This window comes from Lygodium microphyllum, chromosome 3 (genome assembly GCF_053477565.2).
Source record: "Lygodium microphyllum isolate KBCC chromosome 3, Lygodium_microphyllum_v1.1.10, whole genome shotgun sequence".
NCBI classification, from domain to species: Eukaryota; Viridiplantae; Streptophyta; class Polypodiopsida; order Schizaeales; family Lygodiaceae; genus Lygodium; species Lygodium microphyllum.
In genome coordinates, this window is record NC_141137.1 from 45,196,382 (window position 1) to 45,221,548 (window position 25,167).

A 25,167-nucleotide genomic window follows, 5' to 3' on the forward strand; every position below is an offset into this window, starting at 1 on the left:
GCATTTCTTTTTGCCAAAAAAAGGGCTCTTGGAAACCTAACAGGTGCACATGTGAAATTTTATCACATTTTGATAAAAGGTTATGGATTCACAATCACATGATGGACCATGCATATGAAGCTGCATTAACTAAATTTTTAGGTTAATTGGATTAAAGGTTCATTTTGCTTCTTAGTTTTAAATCTTGCTTTTATTACTTCCTCCATTCTTATATCCCCAACCTCTATCTCTCCTCCATCCCACCCTTGTTGAGGTTTTATGGCATGTACCAAGCAAGACACTGGTTGTTTTGCCTCATTGAAGACTAGATGCCATGCGCTTAGAACACAAGGTGGATCCTCCTCTAGTGTAGCAGCAAGTGCTCCCCCTCAACCACAAAGAGCATTATAGAAGAAGAGGAGATGCAGACCAAGGAATGTGGCCCTTCGAGAGATAAGGAGAATCTAGTGCGGGTATGAGCTTCTCATCTCAAAAAGTTTCTTCCAAAAGGCCCTTTGAAAAATATTATAGGATATGTGGTTGAAAGAGCACCTGATGGAATCACTCTCTCAAGGAATGGGCCCTTACTTTGTTTTTCCCACTTGTTCTTTCATAGTCACAAAAATGAAATTTCCAATGTCATGAGCCACCCCTTGATGTTGCCCTTTCAGCCTCAACCTCAGACCACCATAACCAATCATCAGATCTCCTACCCCTACCATTGGTATGAGGGGTAGGAGTTGATGTCAATTAGTAGGATATAAGTTTCCAAGCATAAAAATATGGTCTTGATGATAGTTGACTTCTAGTGTTGCATGTTTGAGTGGAAATGTAGTTGATGAGGGAGTAGTGACAAAAATGTGATAATGAATAGGATGATGACCAAGGTGATAGTAATGAAAATGGTAGAATGTAGTAATCGAGAGGTGAGTCCATGGCTTTAGGCCACTTTGAGCCATTTTTCCTTCTAGAAATGTAGTACCTTTTTGTAGATTTTTTTTGTCTGGACCAAGAGAAGGTGCTTTTGGAATGTTTTACTATGACAATATTTGTGAAATTAAGTACACAAGTATACTAGATCCCTTATAGTTTGAAGCCTCGCTCTACTAGGGGATTTGTCATCATTCATTGGAAGTGTCTCCACGTTATTAGTCCCCATGTCTAGCAATCAAAGTGTCTCCAAGTTATCCAAAGTGGGCCATATACTTTTCTTGGAGGGGCATATAAAATCTTAGCCAAAGTGACAAGTCTTAGACTACCTCTCTTGATGCCTCATTCACCCTACCAATATTGGTTTTATTAAGGAACATAGCCTCTTGGAGAATGCATCCACATTTATCATCATTTTGAATGTGAACAGAAAGAGATAAGAAACAAAAAATACTAATAACCTATAAACAATCTTAGCACAATACTTGTATTTAACTAGTACTTGTGACAATAATAGATCTCTTCATTGCCCTTTATGGCTCAAAAGTGCCTACATGAGATATCTAGGTAAGCTATGAATTTGCAAACCGATTCCAAAGAATATTTGCTCCATCTATTGTGGACCTTCAATCTATAGTGTCAATAACCATAGAAACTTTAAGCATCCACCTCGATTTTGTTCTCAGCATAACATCAAATGTAGCACCCCTCATACTTGTGATGTCCTCCCTATAATCCTAAGTAAAGACAAGTTGGATCACTCCAATTGGACCATTGGTTATATTCCATCTAAGTATTAGCATCTCTTTTCTACTAATTGTATTCTATCCAAGTATATTGATTGTATTCTAACCAAGTAGCATTATTTGAGGTACTTCTTGTAAAGAAAGAAATATCCCTACTAGTATAAACTATATAGATATAACCAAAAAGCAAAGCATGAATTCCAAAGTGCAAGAAATGTTTCAAATGTGGGAAGACTAGCCAAAATTATACAGAAAACCTAGCTCTCTTACCATATTTCCTAGATGATTATCTCTTAACAAGTCTTCTTCATTATCTCAACTTCCACCAAAACAAATATTGGGAAACTCCTGCTTGTAATGTGTATGTCTTTAACTTCCCTCGCCATGCTAAAATGGGCATTGGTGGTGCTACAGGAGGCTGATCCACATCAACAACATGAAAAGCCACGTGCATAGAAGTAAGAAGGCTTATCTAAGGTTTAGTGCACTAAAGGAGACCTACGACTTGGAAGCTTCTCAAGTACATTGGATTTTGAAAGCTGCATCGCATAGCATACCTATCCACGAGCCTATCCACCATTTTATTTCCACCCAATAAACCTTCTCTAGAAATATTAGTATGTATTTCTTCTCCCTTTCATAGTGCTCCAACATTCAAAGAAAATCTACTAAAGAAAAATAGCTCAAACTAGTTATGGTAAAATAGTCCCACCCCATGAGTTATCATGTGTTAAAGGGCTGGGTATACATTAAGGAGACAAAAAAAACCACCTCTAAGTTTTTTGACACAAACACTACAATATGCGTCAAAGAAAAATTCTTTGTAGGGAGAGCATGTGACTCTAGTGATTTGATGGATCCAATAGAACAACATATATTTCCGCATCTTCTCCCCATTCTATCTATTATATGGTTCTCCTCCTTTTAGCCATCACATGATTCCCTTTGAAATAGGTTATTCCCTCCCTTCATGATCCCTCCTTTCAAGATGATGAGACACCCTTCTTCCACTTTTAACATATCATTCTGGTAGTCTTTCCTTCCTTCTACTACAATCAATCCCACAAAGCATTCCTAACACAACTTTGTCTTTTTTTTCCCTACAATGATTATTTTGCTAAACTGAGAGAAGAAACTTGAAAAGACTCCCCTGAATACTCTTGCTATGACTATTTACTCGCTTGCACTTATGTAAACAATAGTTATTGCACCCGCCTTGCTGCATACATCATGAGATGTAGTTGTTTCTATAGAATGAAAGCTTAATGCCCTATATCCGGAGTCAACTTCAAAGCTCTAGAGTTCAATAAATTGGTTTGTTTGAGATATGCTACCATTCATAGCAACACCATAAAGCACAAATGGTTGCACACATGTTCGGACCTACAACCCCCTACTTTACTCAATCACCCAAAGCCTTGATATGCTTACAATAGTATCACTAGGTAGAAATCAAGATTCTAATTTATGAAACTATATGTATCACTTAATATGCTTACACTAGTATCATGTGGTGTTTAGTGTCAATGCAATTCCTTATTTAAGAGAAAAAGCGAAACTACATTTATGTGAATGAGTCTTAAAGTTTAAGCATTATTTAATAAGATTTTAATTTCTATCTTATTCATTGAGACTTCAAATATCTTGCTTTGTAGGAAAGATGGCTAGGTTGAAGGAAGTTGTTAATTAGAGGCATAATCTTTTATCTTGCTAGAAACTTTTCCAATAAGTTTGACCAATGGATTGATACCTACATCCACCATCTTCCATGCTATCTATCGTTCCAAAGAATACCATGACTATTTCTTAATCAAAGTAGGTAAGCAAACTAGCACCGATTGATCATCATCAATGTTTGCAAAGAAAGTAGGAAGCAATACCAATACATATTCTAATTGTTACTAAGATGATTGATTAAGTAATGATACAAGAAAATGTATTACATCCCTATGCTAAAAAGACTATAAAAGAATAGTACCATTACTACAAAAATACTTTAATGGTGCCAATAAATCATCTTGAACCTCTAGATTATCCAAAGTTATCAGTCCCACCAATTTTCTTTTGGCTTCCATGTTACACATATATCTTTGTAAATTGTTGTTATCATAAAAATTGATAGTGTAATGAAGGGGACCTAAAAGAGAGAGATATAAGGAAGAAGACTGCAGAAGAGAGAGAAGAACAGAGCAGAGGAGAGAGAAATACTAGGAGAAGAGAGAGAAATACAGGAAAAGAGAGAGAAAGAGAGAGAAAGAGGGAAGAGAGAGAGAAGCCATGGGAGCTGAAGGTGAAGGTGAGGAGAGAGATTTGTATTTTATCAAAGGGTACCCTAATCAGGTCCTAGTACACCTTAAATACCCCATTAGTCTAACTGGGTATTTGCATGTGCTAACCCCGTGTAAGACCCTGTAATCCCATTCTTTACATTCCATCCCGATCCGAAAGGTTTTTGCCCTTAAAAAAAAAAAAAGAGGACGTATTGGTATGGCTGGGTGGGAGGGCTAGGTGGGAGGAGGGGGGCTGAAATCTTGTGGAACGGTGGCCTATGAACATGTATGCAGTGTGAGCATGAGGGAAGAAGGTAACTCAGTACAAGGATAGGCACCAATTCCAAACAAGAAGGGTTGGACAACACTGGATAGCATGCTATCCCGAACAGGCCTGCATTGGAAAACTGATCATAGCTTGCCATGGGCAACTCCAAACGAGACGTTCTGCATGTCAAAACGAAGCTCGTTGAGCATACTTTCAGCCAGGTAGATCATGCATGGGTGCAATTAATGCAAGCCCAAAACTGTTTGAAAACAGATGGTTGTCTATTGCAAAACATGCTCAAATTGAGTTGTCCTTCAACCAAGGTTGCCGCCTCAAGGTGAGGGAACTGCACCGGGGGAGTGCTGATGTAGATAGAGTTTTTTTCAAACCTCGGGATCAAATGGATAACCTGCATGGTATGCATCACCAACATATAGGTCATCCATGCAAGCGTGGGTCTCTGCACTACCACTGGGGTCAAATGGAAAGTGGTTATCCTTTCCATGCATGGGTTATCATCCACAACTAAAGCTAGAATGGTCAGTACCACTAGCTATTGCATCGAGTTTGCCACAAGCATCATATGATTAAGCTCAGTCTGTGCTTGGATGCTGTCAATAACACATGGGGTTGCACAAGCTGAAAAGTGTACTATATCAACACTTATATGTGACATGTGTATAGACTCAAGGGTCTCCTAAAAGGACATGTTTTCTTGATTCGTAATATGAGCATGATCTTTAAGATCTACATGATCTTCTTTCTTAAATGAAAGTTCCTCTTGCTTTGGACCCACATCAAAATGGTCTTCAACAAGATCTGTCCTACCCATCTCCAAGGGGGGAGGGTGGTTGGTCTCACGAGGAGGACCCTGCTCCTTGGGCTAAGCCAAGGAGGGTGAGAGGGTGGCGATGAGGGTGCCCTTGTGCTCTACGAGCAAGTCCATCTTATCCATCATCTTGCTATGATGCTGATCTTGGCGGTTTTCCACCTCCCTATGGCTGTGTTCCAGCTCTTGATGTTGCTCATCATGATGGGTCTCATGTTGACATAGTGTGTCGTTAAGCATAGCAAAATCGTCCGTCTTGGGGGCCCCTTCTTCAAGAATGTCTTCAGGATCCTCTTTGGGCAGAGCTATGATCATTCATAGATGCACACAAATCTCTAATCTTGTGCTGGAAGTCCTCCTAGGTCTTGGCTTTACCCTTATGACCTGCCATACTAGGTGCAGTCCACTGGACCCCCTATCACAAAAACTGCAATATCTCAAGCTAGGGAGCTCCGATCATCAAGGCTCTTGATTTGAAATGGAGCCCTTGATCCCCTCTATGAGGCCATGCAGAAATATTTCTCATAATAAATATGCAAAATTTGCTATAATTGACTTATCTAAGCTGAGACACATGGTACACCTATCTCCCATTGAATACATCCACCATACATCCATCAAGTCATACATGTTCTCTGCTAATACATGTGTATTTAGCCATCATACATCCACCAAGTCATACATTTTCTCTACCAATATGTGTGCATACATCCATCAAGTCATACATTTGCTGTCCATACATGTCCAAGTTGCTTGGATGTCAATGATTGGGGCTCGGGCCACCAATTTAGAGTACCGATACCTCCACATCTAAGAGCCTCCACATCTGTGCGAATGGGACCATCCATGGGGTAGAGCTCAAAGATTACCCTCCCCGTGCAAGTGACACCCTTCTTGTAGCAGACATGTCCTCCGATTTCTGCTCCAAGCCTGTCGATGTGTCCAAATTTGACATGGGAGCAAAGAAAACATCATTCCTTTTGGTGTAACTATTGTGATTGTTCGCAAGGACCTTCTGGGTAAGGTTCAGCCTATAACTCCTGTAATGTTGGACTAAAAGATCCATGCAGACAAAAACTCTTTGTACAACACACTGCCATGCTTTGGTATCTATGTGTGTGGCCTTGTGTTTGATGATTTGTTTGCCAAGGGAGTCCTAGAGGCAGCAGAGGAGAGCAACATTGACAAAGCTAAGCTTATGGAGAAATGCAAACAATCTAAATATTGCAATCTTCTGGAATGTGATAGAGGCGAGAGAAAATGCCATGTTCCAAGTGTTGTTATGAAGCTTTTCCAAAGTCAGTTTTCTGTTTGCAGCCTCAGGGAGACTCCTACACCCGTCGCTCAATCTTTGATTCCATGATTGCTGGTGTATTCTTGTCCTATTCCATGTGCACTCTGTTTATACTCAATATGTGTGGCACCTCCCACAGAATCACAATGAGTACTCAGTCTTTATACCAAAAGATGATATTAGGAGTGGCAAGGCAAACATTGAGGATATTTTGCTGAAGTTCTCTCTTGCTCATATACAAGAAATGAGAGAGGTAGTCATTAAGTTGATACCTGGACTACTGTATGCAGATCCATGCCAATGAATCCTAGATTTCAAGGATGCATTTGATCTCACAAACTTCTTCATTCTTCTTCTGGAGTGTAAATAGTTACATTGTCAAGCAAAGGAATAGCATGCCCTTGTTTGCCCTTCTGATCCCAATCCAACATAATCTTAACCTTGATACCCAGCACTCCTTGTCTAAGTAAAACATGGCGAGCAACAGAATCAATGTAGAGATTAGCAGGGTGACCGGATGCAATCATGTACCCATCCTTAAACTTCATGGACTTAGCTCTCTGAGCTCTGAGTTTGCCACTGACAATGATCTCGCAGCCCTTAGCACCGCTTTCCATAATGAATCTCAAAACTCCATAGAAGGCCCTTCGAGCGGCAAGACCACCCAAAATCTTGTACTGCAATGACTCAGCTTGGGCAATCGCACAAAGCCCATGGTTGTTGACCTTCTCAGCATAGAGCTTCACAGTTTCTTCAGGGAAATGGAACCTCTTCTGAACTATAGAAGTCAGTTCTCTAATTCTCCGTCCTTTCTCCCCGAGAACATTCTGAGTCGTCGTGGCATGGATGATGATCTTTGTGCGCATGGGAGTGACGTGGACCTCGACGCCCGAGTATCCATCTTCTTGGGACCTTCACACCCTCAACTATTGCATACGGCAGGCCACAGTCGATGATCTGCTAGCTATGTAGACATGCAACCTGCTGTGCCTCCCAGAGAATTATCAGATGAAGTACTACTTCTACCACATATTGTCATGGCCGCAGCTCCTGTACGTGGCAGAGGATTACAACAAGAAGATCATTGGATATGTCCTCGCCAAGATGGAGGAAGAATCCTTAGAATGCCATTGCCATATCACTTCATTGGCCATGCTGCGGACCCACCGCAAGCTTGGCCTGGTGACCAAGCTTATGAATGCCGCACAACAAGCTGTGCAGGAAGTGCTTGGGGCCAAGTACGTCTCTCTCCATGTGCAAAAGAGAAATTGAGTTGCCTTCCACCTTTACCCAGAAACTTTAGGGTACAAGATCCATGATGAAGAGGCCAAACGAATTGCCATTTTTATCCCCTTCCCTCCAATCTATCCAAGCCTCCTACCATAACTTGTGTGGTCTTCAAGAAAGCTGCCATCCCCCTGTGGTACTCCATCACTGCTCCTTACAGCTCCTGTTGTCCATGTTGTACTTGTCTGGCTAGTTTTATTTTTTTGAAAAATAGAACTGGATGTAAGAAAAGAAAAAGAAGAAAGGACCAAATAACTATGCTCTCAACTGTAATGAAGGGGACCTAAAAGAGAGAGAGAAAAGAAAGAAGACTGCAGAAGAGAGAGAAAAAAAGAGCAGAGGGGAGAGAGAAAGACTAGGAGAGAGAGAAAGATAGAAAAAGAGAGAGAAAGAGAGGAGAGAGAGAAGAAGCCATGGGAGCTGAAGGTGAAGGTGAGAAGACAGATTTGTATTTTATCAAATGTTACCCTAATCAAGTCCTAGTATACCTTAAATACCCCATCACTGTAATTGGGTATTCGCATGTGCTAACCCCATGTTAACCTTGTGTAAGACCCTATAATCACATACTTTAGAGATAAGAGCTTGAATAACACCTTATTGAACAAACTAAGCATATGTTTTAACTGGTACATAAGTACTTACTCAATGAGACTCACATGTATCACCTTTCCTTCCATTTAAGAGTCATCAAAAGTCATGAACCCCTATGCCAAAGTTCCCATTATGTCTACCAATGGAAAATATATCCTACTAGAATAAATCTCTTTTATAAGATTCATAATACTCTATTCCCTAACTATGGAAAGTGTCATCCTATAGTACCTATAATTACTAAATTGGCCAAAACTTTGGGTTAAAAGCTTAGATTGACAAAATTCTTAGTTCAAATTGGTACACAAATTGGATGCTTTATGCACGCGTAGTGAACGCCGAAAGGTCCCCAAGAACAAAGAACTCTACAAAATATCATAAAGCAAGAAGAGAGGTTTGCACAACATGAAACAAAAAGAAAAATTGGGTGCAATCTCCCCCCATGCCTTGTGTGAGCACTTCACAAGGCATGTATTTATAAATTTATTAATCTCCAAGCTCAAAAATAGCCCAATTTACAATTAGCATACTTTTGGCTTTTCTATTTTCTTTTTCCCAAATAAAGAGTAAAGCGTTTGGGCGTCCAAAAATCGGGCTATGCCCAAATACAATGTCTAATAATGAAATATTAAAATCGAGTGCCTATGCACATATAAAATAATAAATGTTTGTCAATAAATTTAATAAATAAGTGTGCCTAAATAAATATTGAGTCCACACTTTAGTGATAAGATGTTTACCCAAAAAAAATATTAATTCTTTTAAATAATCTGAATACACGCCATCGCTCGGTGCTTCCCAATGCCATCGCTGCCTGCTCTATACATCAATTGAAGTATTCACAATTGTTAGAAAATAATAAGATAAAATCAACAAAAGTGAATACCTAGCAGTCTTTAGCTACAAAATAAATAAATAGGTTGGAACTTTGTACTAACTTTAATTTAATTCAAGTGCACTCTAAACTCATAAGTGTCCATTAATTTAAATATGTATTTTTGCAAAATCACCCGTTGTGGAATTGCCCACTTGTACATTAAATTAATCTGATGCCTAAAAAGGATAGGCATCCTCATCAACTTCTCGCATAAGGAATCCACCTTGTGTATAAGCCTTGACAAATAAATAGTTTTACGAAATTGATCAAAAAATCTCACAGAATCCACCGTGGAATATGCCTCCTAGGATCAGATCCTCGAGGTGGGTAAGCACTTAGGTCAAGGGGGCATGAATCCATGGGGCTTCTTCAACATAATGATCTTTAAACTTAACCAAATATCTAGAATATCTACGACCATTTGTAGTGGTCATAAAGTTAATGTCTAGAATAGTTTCAAGTTCAAGTATTTCAGTTTCTTTTTCTAACAAAGGAGGGTTTCCATAGACAGGGGGATAGGTAATTGGCCTCTAAAAGGTCGTAGTTCATTGATATGAAAAGTATTGTGCATTTTCCAATGTTGGGGTAGTTATAATTTAAATGCGTTGTCATTGATCCTGTGAGTTAATTTGAAAGGTCCATAAAATCTAGGTGCTAATTTAACAACAGTGTGTTTCTCAAGACTTTGCAATCTTCTCTTTTCAATGCGTAACCATACATAATCATCAACATTGAAACTCATGGCTTTTCTTTTTTGTTTAGTGTATGATTTCTGGGCTTTCATAATCATATCTTTAACTTCAGAAAAAATAGTAGCATGCATATTGGCAATATTGTCAATAGCTTTAACTTTATTTGATAATGATGTAATAGATGTAGGAAATCTATGTCCATAAATAATTTCAAAATGTGCTTTTTATGTAGTTGTGTGTGGTGTATTATTGTATGCAAATTGAAGTAGATGCAAGTGTGTGTCTCATGTTTGTGGTTTTGAAATTGTGTGTGCACATAAGAGATCTAGATTTGTACTATTAGTAGCTTCTGTTTGCCCATTGGTTTCAGGATGGAATGCAGATGAGAAATCAATCTTAGTATCCAAATTAGCAAACCAAGTAGTCCAAAAATTGTTACAGAATCTAGAATCACGATCAGAAATAATAACTTTTGACAAACCATGGTTAGTGAAAATAGTCTTTAAAAACAATTGTGTAGCTTGAGATGCAGTTAATGTTTTCTTGCATGGTAGAAAATATGCTCGTTTGCTAAATCGATCTACTATAGTCCAAATCATATCATGATTAGCTTGTGTGTTAGGCAAACTAGTTATAAAATCCATTGAAATTTTCTATAAAAGTTGGCAAGACCTACGAGTCAAATTTTCTATAAAAGCTAGCAATACCTAAGAAAGAACGTAACTCATGCACATTTTTTAGGATTGGCCAATTCAAAATTGCCTCTATCTTTTTAGGATCAACACAAATACCATCAGAAGTAACAATGTGACCTAAGTATTCAATTTGGGTTTGGAAAATTTCACTCTTGTCAAGGTTAATAGCATATAATTGATTCTCTTTCAACAATTTGAAACCACAGATAGATATTCACAGTGTTCGTTCTCACTTACTGAAAAAAAAAATATAATCAAAGAAAACAATTACACAATTATGATACTTAAAAAATATATGATTCATCATACGACTGAATGTAGCTACTACATTAGTCAAACCGAAAGACATAACAAGAAATTTATAATGACCATACTGAGTTCTAGATGCAGTCTTGAAATGGTCAAGGTGTATCCAATCATACTTGATGATATCCAGATTTGAGATTTATCTTACTAAAAATAGTGGCTCCTTGTAGTTTATCCATGAGGTTATCTACCCTATGAATTGGATATATATTTTTAACAGTGATCTTGTTTAAGGCACGATAGTCAATGCAGATCATATATGTATTATTTTTCTTCTTGACTAATAGGACGTGTGCACAAAAAGGAGAACTACTAGGCCTAATGAGTCATTGGTTCAACAGTTCTTCAACTTGTGCTTGGGTTTCTTTCTATTCAATCTGATTATGTCTATAAGGTGCTTTACATGGTGGTTAAGAACCTAGGACTAAATCTATTTTATGATCTTCACGATGTGTAGGTGGTAAACCAGGGGGTAAATCAGTAGCAAAAAAATCTTTAAATTGTGAAAGAAATTGTGCATGTTTAGGATGCATCTGAGTTTCCTTAGCTTCAATTTCATTCACCCATACTAAGTATGATTTACTACCTTTTCTCAATGCACGTTTAGCTTGTGTGTGACTAAGCAAGGGAAAATTGTCAAAGGTGTGTGTTCCATGTAATTTGATTTGCTTTCCCTTAGAATGAATTTTCATGGAATGTATGGAATAATCTATGTCAGGATTATATTTGTGACGCCAAGGCATTCCTAAAATAATATCACTAGCTTGCAAAGACACAACCAAGAAATTTTTGTGCTCAACATAATCACCAATTTTAATTTCTAAATCATGAACTTCTTGTGTACCATTGTATCTACTACCTAAGAATGTAGCCTTTATGCGATAATGAGTTGGAATAGTAGGTAAATTTAGTTCTTTTACCAACTTTGCAGAAATTAAATCATGTGTGCTTCCATCATCATGCAAAACAATCTTTTCTTGACCATGCACAAGACATTTCATCGTTAATAATGAATGATAATTTGGCATACATGGTAAAGTATCGGAAGCGTTGTCAATATCATCATCATCTTCAATGAAGTCTAGGTTATATTCATGATCTTTGTCTTTCATCACTCCCAAGTAATTGATTTGAACAACTAGCTTCTTGGATTGACAGTTCATTCCAAGTTGTTGACACTTGTAGCAAACTATAGGCCTTGTTTTGGAAATATAATTGGTAAGGGCTGGAAATTTGGGTATGTTGGGATTTAGCTATAGAGAAGACTTAGGGCTTGAATATGTGTTTGATGGTAAAGCAGGAGGTTGAGTCCAGTGTTTACAAACAGAAGAAGGAACAACACAATTTTGATTGAATGTTTGAAAGTTAGAATTGAATTGCTTTCTACTAAAGTTACCATTAGTTGGAAATTGTTACGATAACTTTTCTCGTCCACAAATTTTGTCTTCAGCATCATCATGCACTAAAGAAATTGCATCCTCCAAAGTCTTTGGCTTGAACATATTCACTTCCGCATAGAAGTGACCAAGCAAACCGGATATATACTTGTGCTTGTCAAGAACATCTTCAAGCATTCAAAGTTGTAGTTAGGCACTCCAAAAATGTTCAATGTATTATGGAATGGATTCATGATCTCTTTGTTGCAAAAGATCCCATTGTTTGATTGCTTTTTCATGGAATTGAGGCGGAAGGAAATTTTGCAAAAAATTCTTTTGAAAGACCTCCCAAATAGAGGAACAATCAACACTCTTGTGGACAATAGTCCACCATAATGATGCTTTGTCTGCTAAATGGTTAGTGACACATTTAAGTTTATCTTTTTCAGCATACTGCTTTTCATGGAAATAATCATCAAGCTGACTAATGAAAGCGAGAATAATTTTTCCGTCATGTTTCCCATTAAAAGTACAAAATGTGAACTTCCTTTTACTTATCTTTGCTTCTTTCCTGAGAGATTGTGCATTGAGTGTCGCATCAATCGTACGTCGAATAACATCTTCAGGTTGCGCTCCTTCTTGATTGATAGTGGATCATTGAAGTGTAGCCAGTTGTGCTTGCAAATTTTGATGTGCTCTTCACTCTTCTTGAAGTTGCATCATAATTAGATCTAATTTTTGCTCCATGGTTGGTTCTAGTAAATCATCTTCACCCATAAGATCTTCCATGTTTTGATCAGACATCTTGCAAAAATCTCAAACAACCTCACACACTTGAAATATTGTTAGGAGGATGAGCATAGGTCAAATTTGGGTTTACAAGATTATTTTTACAATCTCGCTTCTTTTGCGGGTACCGCAATCTATGACAGTCTTCTTCCAAGCGAGAAATAGACAGCGTGTGACAGTTTGCTTACTAGAATTCAATTCTGCCAAAGTGCAAGTGTGAATGATTATAAATGCAGGAACAACTGCTATGTAAAAGATTATAAATGAAACTTTTAAGCTTTAGTAAATCTTAACTTTAATATTTTTTAAAAAAGCTTTAATAAGCCAGTTGGTAGCGCGCAAGACGACGACAGCTTTTTGACAACGTCATCGATGATCAGTATGTCCTGCTGCTATAGATCCTTGGATTTTTTAAGCTTAAGCCTATCTTAAGCTTTTTTAAAAATCTTATGAACTCCAAGCTTAATGAAATTTCTTATCTATTTCTTTACCAACAAAACAACTTGCAAAGGAGCTTCAGAAGTAGTCATCCACCTCCTAGGAGTGGTCCTTTGCAATTTGACAGCATAGCAGGGGTTTTTCACTGCCAAGAATACACTAGTATTGATGATTCTTCATGAGACTTCTTGTAGAGCCTGTTCGTTCCAAGAGCTTCACCTTCGTGCGAGATGGTAAGCAATTGAAAGCCCTTGATCTCAGCTTCGCTCGATGCTACTCGTGCACAAATCGGATGATGTATGTGCACATAGAGAACGCCGAAAGGTCCCCAAGAACAAGGAACTCTACAAAAGCTCATAAAGCAAGAAGAAAGGTTTGTGTGACATGAGACAAAAAGACAAATTGGGTGCAATCTCCCCCCATGCCTTGTGTGAGTGCTTCATAAGGCATATATTTATAAATTTATTAATCTCCAAGCTAAAAAATAGCCCAATTTACAATTAGTATGATTTTGGCTTTTGTATTTGCTTTTGCCCAAATAAAGAGTAAAGTGTTTGGGTGATAAAAAATTAGGTTGTTTCCAAATACAATGTCCAATAATGAAATATTAAAATCGAGTGCATATGCGCATACAAAATAATAAATATTTATCAAAGAACTTTAATAAATAAGAATGCCTAAATAAATATTGATGTCATGCCTTTAGTGATAAGACGTTCGCCCATCAAAAATAATAATTTTTCTAGGTGATCAGAATACACGTCATCGCCCAGTGCTTTCCAACACCACCACTACCTGCTCTACACATCAACTGAAGCATTCACAATTGTTAGAAAATAATAAGATAAAACCCACAAAAGTGAATACCTAGCAGTTTTAGCTACAAAATAAATAAATAGCTTGGAACTCTGTCATAATATTAATTTAATTCAAGTGCACTCTAAACTCATAAACGTCCATTAATTTAAATATGTATTTTGTGAAATCACCCGATGTGGAATCACCCATATGCACATTAAATTAATTTGATGCCCAAAAAGGATCGGCGTCCTCGTTAACTTCTCGCATAAAAATCCACCTTGTGTATGAGCCTCAGAAAAATAAATAGTTTTATGAAATCCACTAAAAAACCTCATGGAATCCACCGTGGAATATGCCTCTAGTTTTATGGAATCTGTAATATTTCTACCAAAAATATATATTAAGGCCATGTGAATTCTCGGAAAAAGACAATGCCGATAGTGGGTCTCGGACGGTACGAACTTAGATACGATGTATCATTATCTCCTTTGGCAAAAAAAACTGAGACTATGAAACCGCATATGTCGCATGAATCCCCTCTTGGGAAGAGGTCATGGTACGCAGATCGGATGCTGTACGCTCGCGTAGCAAATGCCGGAAGGTCCCCAAGAACAAAAGAACTCTACCTTTTTGCACAAAATTCAAGGTAAAAAGCATGAACAACATGAACAAGAGACCAATTGGGTGCAATCTCCCCCCATGCCTTGTGTGAGCGCTCCACAAAGCATGTATTTCATGTATTAATCATCTTCAAGCTCAAATAATAGCCCAAATACAAAATAGCAAGCTTTTAGCTTTTGAGTTTGCTTTAGCACAAAATAGGAGTAAAGCTAATGGATGGTGCCCAAAGAGTCTGGCATGCCCAATACAATGTCCAAGTACAAATAACATAATTGTGTGCCCATGCGCATACAAAATAATAAATAAATATCCAACGCCTCAATAAATAGGCGTGACAAAATATAGGCACCATGCCTAAGGTATGCGCCCATCAAAATATAAGTAATAAATCGAATACTCGCTATCCTCCAATGCTTTCCTCCGCCCCACTGCTGCTATCTCTACACATAAACTGAAGCATTCACAATCGTTAGTAAAATAATACAATTAAACCGAAAAAAGTGAATACCTAGCAGTCTTCAGCTACATAAATAAATCAACTGGTTAGAAATCAATCCTAACCTTAATTTATTACGAGTGCGCACTCTAAACTCATAAACATTTATTAATTTAATATGCATTTTGCGGAATCACCCGCTATGGAATCACCCATGTACACACTAAATTAATGAAACGCCCGAAAAGGATAGGCGTCCCCATCAACTTATCGCACAAAGAATTCACTTTGTGTATGAGCCCCGGTCATCAAAGTTTACGAAATCCACCGTGGCATGGAATCCACCGTGAAATATGCCTCTTGGCATCAGTGGAATTGCTGTGGACGTCTATCTCTACCTCGCAGCTTGTCTTCAATGTCGTGAGCTAATGAAATTGTGTCTTCAAGGGTTGCAGGCTTGAACATATTAACTTCAACGTAGTAATGCCCAAGGAGTCCAGACATATACTTGCGCTTGTGTGTCGCTTCAGGTACGTCTTCAAGCATGCGTAACTGGAGTAATGCATTCCAAAAGCGCTCTGTGTACTGAGGAATAGGCTCACGATCTCGTTGCTGAAGCAGATCCCATTGCTTTATAGCTTTTTCATGGAATTATGGAGGAAGGAAATTCTGCATAAACTTCTTCTTGAAATTCTCCAAGGTAGTGGGACAATCTATACTTTTACAAACCAGGGTCCACCAAAGAGATGCTCTATCCATTAAATGATTAGTGACACACTTGATTTTATCTTTTTCTGCATAGGTTTCCTCATGAAAGTAGTCATCAAACTGACTAATGAATGCCAGAACAGTTTTTCCCTCTCTAGAGCCATTGAAAGTACGGAATTTGAAATTTCTTTTACTTATCTTTGATTCCTTGCAGATGGTTTGAGCTTCGAGGGTCGCGTCGATGGTACGTCGAATAAGTTCTTCAAATTGAGGTTCGTCTTTGTCGGTAGTCGATCTTTGTAAATTTGCCAATTGAGCTTGCAATGCTTGCCTAGCTCGTCGTTCTTCATCCAATTGCATCATAATTAAGTCCAACTTTTGCTCCATCGTAGGTTCAGGTAGGTCGCCTTCAGCCATTAAATCATCCATATGAGATTCCGTCATCCTGTAAAACTCAAAAGACCTCTCACTCTCAAAATCAAGTTAGCGGGATGAGCGTAGCTCAAGATAGGGAATACAAGGCTTATATATTTTTTGGTGTGGCTTTCACAATCTTCGTCTTCGACTATTGCGGTATATGTAATTTTTGAGAAATGTGCATTTTATCCTTCTTCGTATGCTGAAAATGCTTTAGCAAACCTGCGTATGCGAAGAATACCTTCCAATGAACAACTTTGTAGTTCGGAGTTTCTGCGCAGGAACAGCCCTTCTATGAGTTTTGAACAGAAGTCAGTTTTGACTCCAGGTGACTTGTTTGACTTGCAGAGTTGCAAACTTATGTGACTTGCAGAGTTTGTAGACTTGCAGAACTTGGTTGCTTTATGTAACTTGCAGAACTTCAACTTGATAGACTTGTAGAATTTGATTGATTGTGTGTGACTTGCAGGATTGAGAGGACTAATGTGATTGGAGCTTAGCTGATTAGGCTTTAGGCTTAATTAGTCTAAAACGACGAAATCATGGGGAGGGGGGGGCCGTTTTTCTTCAGCCGGCAAAATTTTCGGAGATATTCAGACAGCTCACGATGAAATTTTTGAAGCTTTAAGCTTCTCTTAAGCTTTCTAAGCTTTAAATTTTAAAGCTTTGAAGATATGAAAATTGTGACTTATCTATCTGAAACTCCACTACTTGAAGAAGAGGATGTAGGAGTGGTCCTCCGCCTCTGCAAGCTAGTCCTTCGCAAACTGATGATGGAAACAGAGGTTCTTGATCGCCAGGAATCCACCTATATCGACCGTTCGCGACGAGATTGACCGTAGAGCCCGATCGTTCCAGGAGCTCTGCCTTCGCACAAGATGGGTAGCGATTGGAAGCTCTTGATCTCAGCTTCGCTCTGATACCATTGATGCGCAGATCGGATGCTGTACGCTCGCATAGTGAATACCGGAAGGTCCCCAAGAACAAAAGAACTCTACTTTTTGCACAAAATTCAAGGTAAAAAGCATGAATGACATGAACAAGAGACCAATTGGGTGCAATCTCCCCCCATGCCTTGTGTGAGCGCTCCACAAAGCATGTATTTTATGTATTAATCATCTTCAAGCTCAAATAATAGCCCAAATACAAAATAGCAAGCTTTTAGCTTTTGAGTTTGCTTAAGCACAAAATAGGAGTAAAGCTAATGGACGGTGCCCAAAGAGTCTGGCATGCCCAATACAATGTCAAGTACAAACAACATAATCGTGCGCCCATGTGCATACAAAATAATAAATAAATATCCAACGCCTCAATAAATAGGCGTGACAAAATATAGGTGCCATGCCTAAGGTATGCGCCCATCGAAATATAAGTAATAAATCGAATACTCGCTATCCTCCAATGCTTTCCTTCGCTACTGCTGCTATCTCTACACATCAACTGAAGCATTCACAATCGTTAGTAAAATAATACAATTAAACCGACAAAAGTGAATACCTAGCAGTCTTCAGCTACATAAATAAATCAACTGGTTAGAAATCAATCCTAACCTTAATTTATTACGAGTCCGCACTCTAAACTCATAAACGTTTATTAATTTAATATGCATTTTGCAGAATAACCCGCTATGGAATCACCCATGTACACACTAAATTAATGAAACGCCCGAAAAGGATAGGTGTCCCCATCAACTTCTCACACAAAGAATCCACTTTGTGTATGAGTCCCGGTCATCAAAGTTTACGGAATCCACCATAAAACCTCACGGAATCCACCGTGGCATGGAATCCACAGTGAAATATGCCTCCTGGCATTAGGTCATAGTGATAATATTTGAAATGATTAATGATAAAAAAAATTTAAATAATAATCCCTCTCTCCTCCAGCCGACTGTCGTGCTGGAGGAGAAGGGAATAGCATGGGGCTAGCAAGCTCCTTGCTGGAGCTTGCAGAAGGAAGTAATCATGTGAGATGCCGTGTGGGGAGGGAGGATCCCCCTCCCCTCACCTATATAAATGTTTGGGGCATAGCCAGGGACTAGAGGGGCTACCCTGGAGCAAGAGGAGAACGCCGTCACACTGCCGTTGTGAGGAAAGAATTGAGGTGCTACAGTTGAGGAGAGCCGCCAACTGCCTTAACTTTGCCGCCGCCACGGAGAAAACGTGCTAGCAGCCGCCTCTGAAACTGCCGCTGCAGTCCACCACAGCCGGCCTTCTGGCCGTCATCATGCTGCCTAGAGGAGTCATCTTCCTCCACGTGCCCCTTTTCGAAAGCTTCTTGAAGCTTCAAAAGGGGCCTGACATAAGCCCCCTTTCATATAACACCCCCCCACCACAAATTCTTCTTGTGGCCTCCCTCCTAGCCCTGGTTCATGTGGGCTTGCTAAAACACCCCCTGCCCCCGGGAATCCAAAGTCCCCCTTCTCGTGCCCATTCTTAATACCCTTTCAAGTAGGTTAAAAGCCCAGTTACTCCATGATTTAACCCCTCACTTGTGAGCTATACATTCTCCTTCTTTCCTTTTACGATCCACTAAAACCGTTTAAAACCCCTTTCGAGGTTTAAGCACCCCCTTTTTTGTGAAATCCTCACTTCCGGGTTTCAAAACCCTTTTCGCATCAACCCTACAAAGAGGGTTGTTTTTAGAAACCCGGAGTTTAAGCCCTTAGCATTTCCATAACGTCATTCTTGACGGTTGTAAGGTCCTAATCGTGAAATCCCTACTTCAAGGAGGAAACCTTCTAAAAACTGTTTCCGAAAGACGGTGCAAGCTTTCACAAAGGGCAGTTACGCGTGCGAAGGAGACGGCGAAGGTCATAAATCTGCATCCAAGATGGAAAGGCCGCATTCGCGATGGCTCCTAAGAAAGCACAAGGCGCAATCGCAGGAGGATCGTCTCCTAACATCCATGTGGACATTTCACCACAAGTCCATGTTTTTCTTCCTAATTTTTATTTACGTCATTATAATTCAATCGTGCGTGGATGATTTTTGGAGATAGGATGCATTTTTCGTCTTAAATACCTTGGGTTAATTTAAAAGAAATAGCTCATGATGAAAGAATTTGGTCATTAGTTTATTTATCAATAAAACAAACAAAATAAAGCAAGCATAAGATTTCTATGCATTTCTAGCAGGTGGCTTTATGCATTAATTAGATTGATTAATGCCTATCTTTACAAAACGGAATTAAGATAGTGCACTTCGATTAGGCATGGGAGTATAAATTGCATATCGCATTATTAAGACATATCTTCTTCGCAATGAGTCATTATGGAAAATGCTAATAATCCATAGGAAATTGCAAGACATGAAATGATTCTTGAGTTGCATAACTCTAGTCAATTGGTATAAATATCATTTTCAACTGTGTAATTATTAGAAAAGGCTGCATGATACAAAAAAAAAAACCCCTAAAGTTTAGAAGCATGAATGCATGTTATAAAGAGATCAAATAGAATTATGCTATAACTTATCATATGTTTTGATTTTAATTCAAAAAGTTAGGATTGTAATTCAACTTGTACGTAGGAAATGAATCATGTGATTACAAAAATGGTAGCGTAATTATCTTCAAGAATAGACAAGTTGGTTTAAGCCTAAACACCTAAAAACCGCAAAGGGACTCGTTTAGAAAGAGTTAATTCAATGCAACATATTCCAAAGAACTAACAGGATTTAACACGTGACCTAGTCGATCGTATTGCCAAGGCTGAAGCTCCTATACCCTAAAGACTTGCCCACATTCACGGAATGTAGGGACATTGGAACATACTTGCAAGAAGTGATCTAGGGTTTTTCCCTAAGAATCTCTCGCTAAAAAGATGGAACTGGGAACCCTAGGACTGACAATGTCAACCTAATGTTATCAGGAATAGATTGTTTCGTGACTCCATTCGAAGGGTAAATAGTCCCATAGCTTGATGCGACACTTGTGCAACAAGTAGTAGAGTCGTACGATCTTGTGAATTGATCACAAGGGAATGGCCAATTCCTCGGAATGAGATTGGAAGATTCTTACGCAAGTTATCTTGCATGAGGATGAATAATCATCCTAATATAGTACCTTCCTTGGGTAAAGTGACCAAGATACGGGGATTAGATATTTGCTTGGAAGCAAAAGTCCAATCAATAAAGGTATTGACTAAATTGGGTTAATAGAGTATGGCCCTAATCCAAGATAAAGGGTTAACAAATAAACCCTTGGGGATCTTGCCAAGTCGCAATTGATCCCGGATCGAGTGCTGGACGCATTCGAAAAGAAGGATTCACTCCTTAGCAGTTGGCCAAAAATAATGACCAATGGTAATGATTGTGCTTGTAATAGTTTAAGAGCATTCTTTTGCTTTGTGTGCTCAAAGAATAAAAGGATAAATGGAAATCTAATGCTTCAGGTTGAAGGCCTGAAGGGAGAGGCAGCTTTAGTTACCCCCGACTGCTTGCCTGACCCTAACCAAGGGGGTTGTTAACCGCACCGAGAAGGTGGACCGAACCCGCCACGAGAGGTCTCGCCGTTGAGCACTACTTGGGTTAAGAAGGAAATTTTTTGACATTGCTTTTCTATGTCAAGTGCTATGGTTACGTGAAGGAACCAGTGCCTAACGGGCTAATTAAGGAAGCTGATTGATACATGTCTAACTAAATGTGTTAGGTAATTAAATAACTAAAACAACATGAGGAAAGTACGGTGGATGTGGCCACAGGTCCGTCCTATGAATGGGTGGTCCCGGTTGGCCGGGAACTTTTCTCAAAACATGATGGACAGCAGGAAGATCGTTCAAAGGACACGAACAGCAAGAGCATTGACCTAGAGTCTAAGTTATAAATGATCCTGATTTACGCTGTTTTAGGGGAATGAAATGGGACTATGCCTTATGGCAGAGAGGTTGAGCTTCACATCCCTCTCGTTTCCCATTCTCCTCGAACCAAGTGCAGCGTGAATCCGCTTCCGACCTAGCATTTCTGCGTAAAGTAGTTCGCTCGGGTTAGACGTTAGTTGCCGTTAGGAAATGACCAATAGGAAAAACCCTAATTCAGGTCGGTCCTAAGTGGGAACGATCGAAATACTTCGGTTACGTGGCAGACATGGAAAGTCCTAGATTGCAAACCCGGTAACATTCCATGGGAGTGCCAGGCAGAGCTTTCTAGACATCCTTTCCGGTGGACTGCTAAGACGTGTCCTGAAGATAATAGGTGGACATGTTACAGTTGGTATCAGAGCAAACCAACGAAGGATTTGTTTTTATGAAATCTTAATAAGGTGAAGTAAAGCAAATGTTGTTGTTCCAAACATTTCCTTACTTTCAATGCTGTCTTGCAGAATTATGAAGCATGGAACAGGTTCTTAGTGTTCCGTGTCATGTTTATTACTGCGATGCATTCCCCGCATTATCGACAAAGGGTTGAGATTATGAATATCCTAGAACGTATCTATAATCCATCGCCTTTGTACATGGAACGAAGATGGACGGGTACCTCAGGAATCTACTATATAGCTGCCCACCGGTTTGCATTCCTTCAAACCAACCTAAAGAGGATCAAGTGGTTGGAAGATCTAAAAGTCGTGAAGCTGTTTATTTTTGTGGAGGCTCACATAAATTCAACTTTACATACTCGAGGTCGGAGGGTTGAGCTGAACTCATATGTATATGAGCAAGTGACCCGTGTAATCCCCACCAACATGATCAAGGTGTTGGGGCGCCATGAGAAGAATGGGTTCCAAAGGAAAGAATATCCTGATCTTCCAATGACTTACCGATTCCTGAAGATCCATGACCCGAAACCATACTATTATCCAGTTCTTGTAGATAAATATAATACAACATTATTCTCCCCAAACTAAATGTAAACAGTTGGCATATCATCCCAAGACACATATGTTGTATTCCGAAAAAGGGCTATGCCCATATAAATATAAATAAGAATTCTTTTTATCAATGTCTGATTGTGCATCAGAATTGATAAAAAGTTAAGTGGTTAGATTGCTTGGTTGATAGTGGAAATGGAAACGAAATATAAATCACAGCATTTAACGAGTAATAACGTTAAGAAATCTTTGCCTAGGCACAACCACAGGTACAGAATCCCAGTTCACCTCCTATATCAAGTACTGCTATAATCTAGGAGAAGAAGTTTCTTCTCAAGCAGATTAAGCTGCTTGAATTTGACAGGAGAGGTAGATCCGTCCAAGCAGATGCTGAAATTCGGATTGAATCCATGGAGGATTACTTTGAAGCAACTGGTACTGCACCCACCAACCAGGCTAGGCTTGCCAAGCTAAAGCTCACCGGTGAAGCCATGCTTTGGTGGAAGCAATGGTGCAGAGATCAAGGGATCGCGGAAGGATCCGTTACCTGGGAGAAGCTGAAGGAAGCCGTGCAAGGAAGATACTTAACACCTGCATATCGCACGCAGAAAATGAATGTGTTCTACGAGCTAAAACAGTTGGGACTCACTCTTGACGCATACTATTCTAAATTCTTCTCACTTCTTAAGTATGCGCCATAGATGGACATGACACAGCAGGTGTCAAAATTTTGTGCTGGTTTAAATCCACCAGGGAATACCCTTCTCGAATCTATGCACCCATCATATCTTCAGGATGCACTCATTCGAGCTACCCCTATAATTCAAGAGGTGCAGGCTAGACCAAGAGGCAACAAAACTTGGTCTTATAATGACCCAAACAGAGGAGCTTTTAGGCCTCATATAAAGAGAGTTCAAGGTCAAAATCAGGAACAAAGAAAGAAAGCAAGAACTAACAATGTCAACAACTTTGTTCCTACTCAAAGCAATGGCCGAAATCTCCGTTGTTTCCACTTCAACGAGCCTGGTCATTTCAAGAGGCAATGTCCCAAGTTTGGAGGAGGACATCGCCAAGCACCTTTCCAAGAAACTGTCTGTGGTTAGGGAGCCACTACCCGAGGCGGAGGAAAAACTACATGCGTTGCCAATAGGAAAATGTAAGAAGAAGAAGAAGATCCAACCATGGAAGCAGAGTTTGAAAGGGCGACAGTCCATGCCGCTCTTCACAAGAAAGGGCCGAATCGCCAGTTCTTGGTGATTCAGACACCGTCGAACTATCAAGGTAAAAGTTTCAAGATCTTGATTGATTGTGGCAGTACACATTTCTTTATCTCACCAGCTTGTGCAAAAAGATTAGGAATAGCCATAGTAGATGCACCTATCTTGCTTGTGGAATTGGCAAATGGTCGTGAGGTTACTTGTACTAGGCAAACTGCTAAGGTGGAATTCTTTCTGGGAGGAAAGACGAATTCGGTCAAATTCAGAGTCATGAATCTAGGTATCCATGAGTGTCTACTCGGAATGGATTGGCTTAAACCTAATGACGCCCACATTCATTGTGGAAAGGGCCAAGTTTCCTTTTGAAACTCTGAAAGGGAATTAGTCACAACTCAAGGAGAGACTGGAAATCCGAAAATTCAATTGGCCAAGGCATCTCGGATTATAAAGGGAGTCAAAAAAGGACTACATGTCTACTTAATTAAGCTCAACAAGTTAGATCAGAAGCAAGAGTCTAGTGAAGGACCTTCTTGGTGGCTAAAGGAATACGCAGATGTATTTTCTGAAGAATTAACAGAACTCCCACCTCAAAGAGAAGTGGATCATGAGATTAAGCTAGTACCAGTAGTTGCGCCAATTGCAAAGAGACCTTATAGGATGTCTATACTGGAAGCAACTGAGCTGAAGGAACAACTCAAGCAACTGCTAGATCAGGGCTACATTCGTCCTAGCAGTTCACCATGGGGAGCTTCAGTACTGTTCTAGAAAAAGAAAGATGGAACAATTCGACTATGTATTGATTACAGAGGGTTGAATCAATCAACTGTCAAGAACAAGTACCCTATTCCTAGAATAGATGAACTTCTTGATCGTCTTCAGGGTGCGAAGATCTTCTCCAAGATTGATCTCAGGTCTAGCTACTATGAGATAAGAATCAAGGACAAAGATATTCCAAAGACGGCCTTCAACACAAGATATGGGCACTTTGAGTTCCTAGTTATGTCATTCGGGCTTACGAATGTGCTTGCCACCTTCAACAGGTTAATGAAGGATATCTTTAGGCCATATCTTGATGACATCGTGCTCGTCTTCTTCGACGACACTTTAGTCTATTCCAAACAGGAGGAAGATCATGAGACCAAACTTCGGATTGTCCTTGAGACAATGAGGTCACATAAGCTGTATGCTTAGATGAAGAAATGTGTATTCCTCAAGCGTTAGATTGAATATCTGGGATTCATCATATCAACGGAAGGAATCTCAGTGGACCCAACCAAGGTCAAGGACGTGCTAGAGTGGCCAATACCAACAATTGTCAAAGAAATACACAGTTTTCTTGGATTGACAAGATGGTATAGGGTCTTCATCAAAAACTATGCTTTGATTGTAGCACCTCTGACGGACTTACTGAAGAAGCAAACATCCATTGCATGATCAACTCCCGAACAAACCAGCTTTGATAGATTGAAGCAAAGTTTGGTATCAGCACCTATCCTAAAACTTCCAGACCTCAATAAGGAGTTCAAGGTAGTAACAAATGCTAGCACCCTTGTCTTAGGTTGTGTGCTCATGCAGGAAGGTCATCCTGTAGCATACTCTTCAAGGAAATTGAAGAGTCATGAGAAGAATTATGCTACGCATGATCTGGAATTGTTAGCTATCATCCATGCTCTAAAGCTTTGGAGACACTACCTGTTGGGTAACAAGTTTACTCTAGTGACTGATCATAAGAGTCTTAAGTGGATCTTTATCTAGAACGAGCTCAACATGAGGCAACGTTGATAGATTGAAG

General features: G+C 39.4%; 1 pseudogene; it reads right to left on the minus strand.

The window, feature by feature from the left end:
- Positions 1 to 4,931: 4,931 nt before the first annotated feature.
- On the minus strand, positions 4,932 to 7,697 carry LOC148038283 (small ribosomal subunit protein uS3x pseudogene; annotated as a pseudogene).
- Positions 7,698 to 25,167: the final 17,470 nt, after the last annotated feature.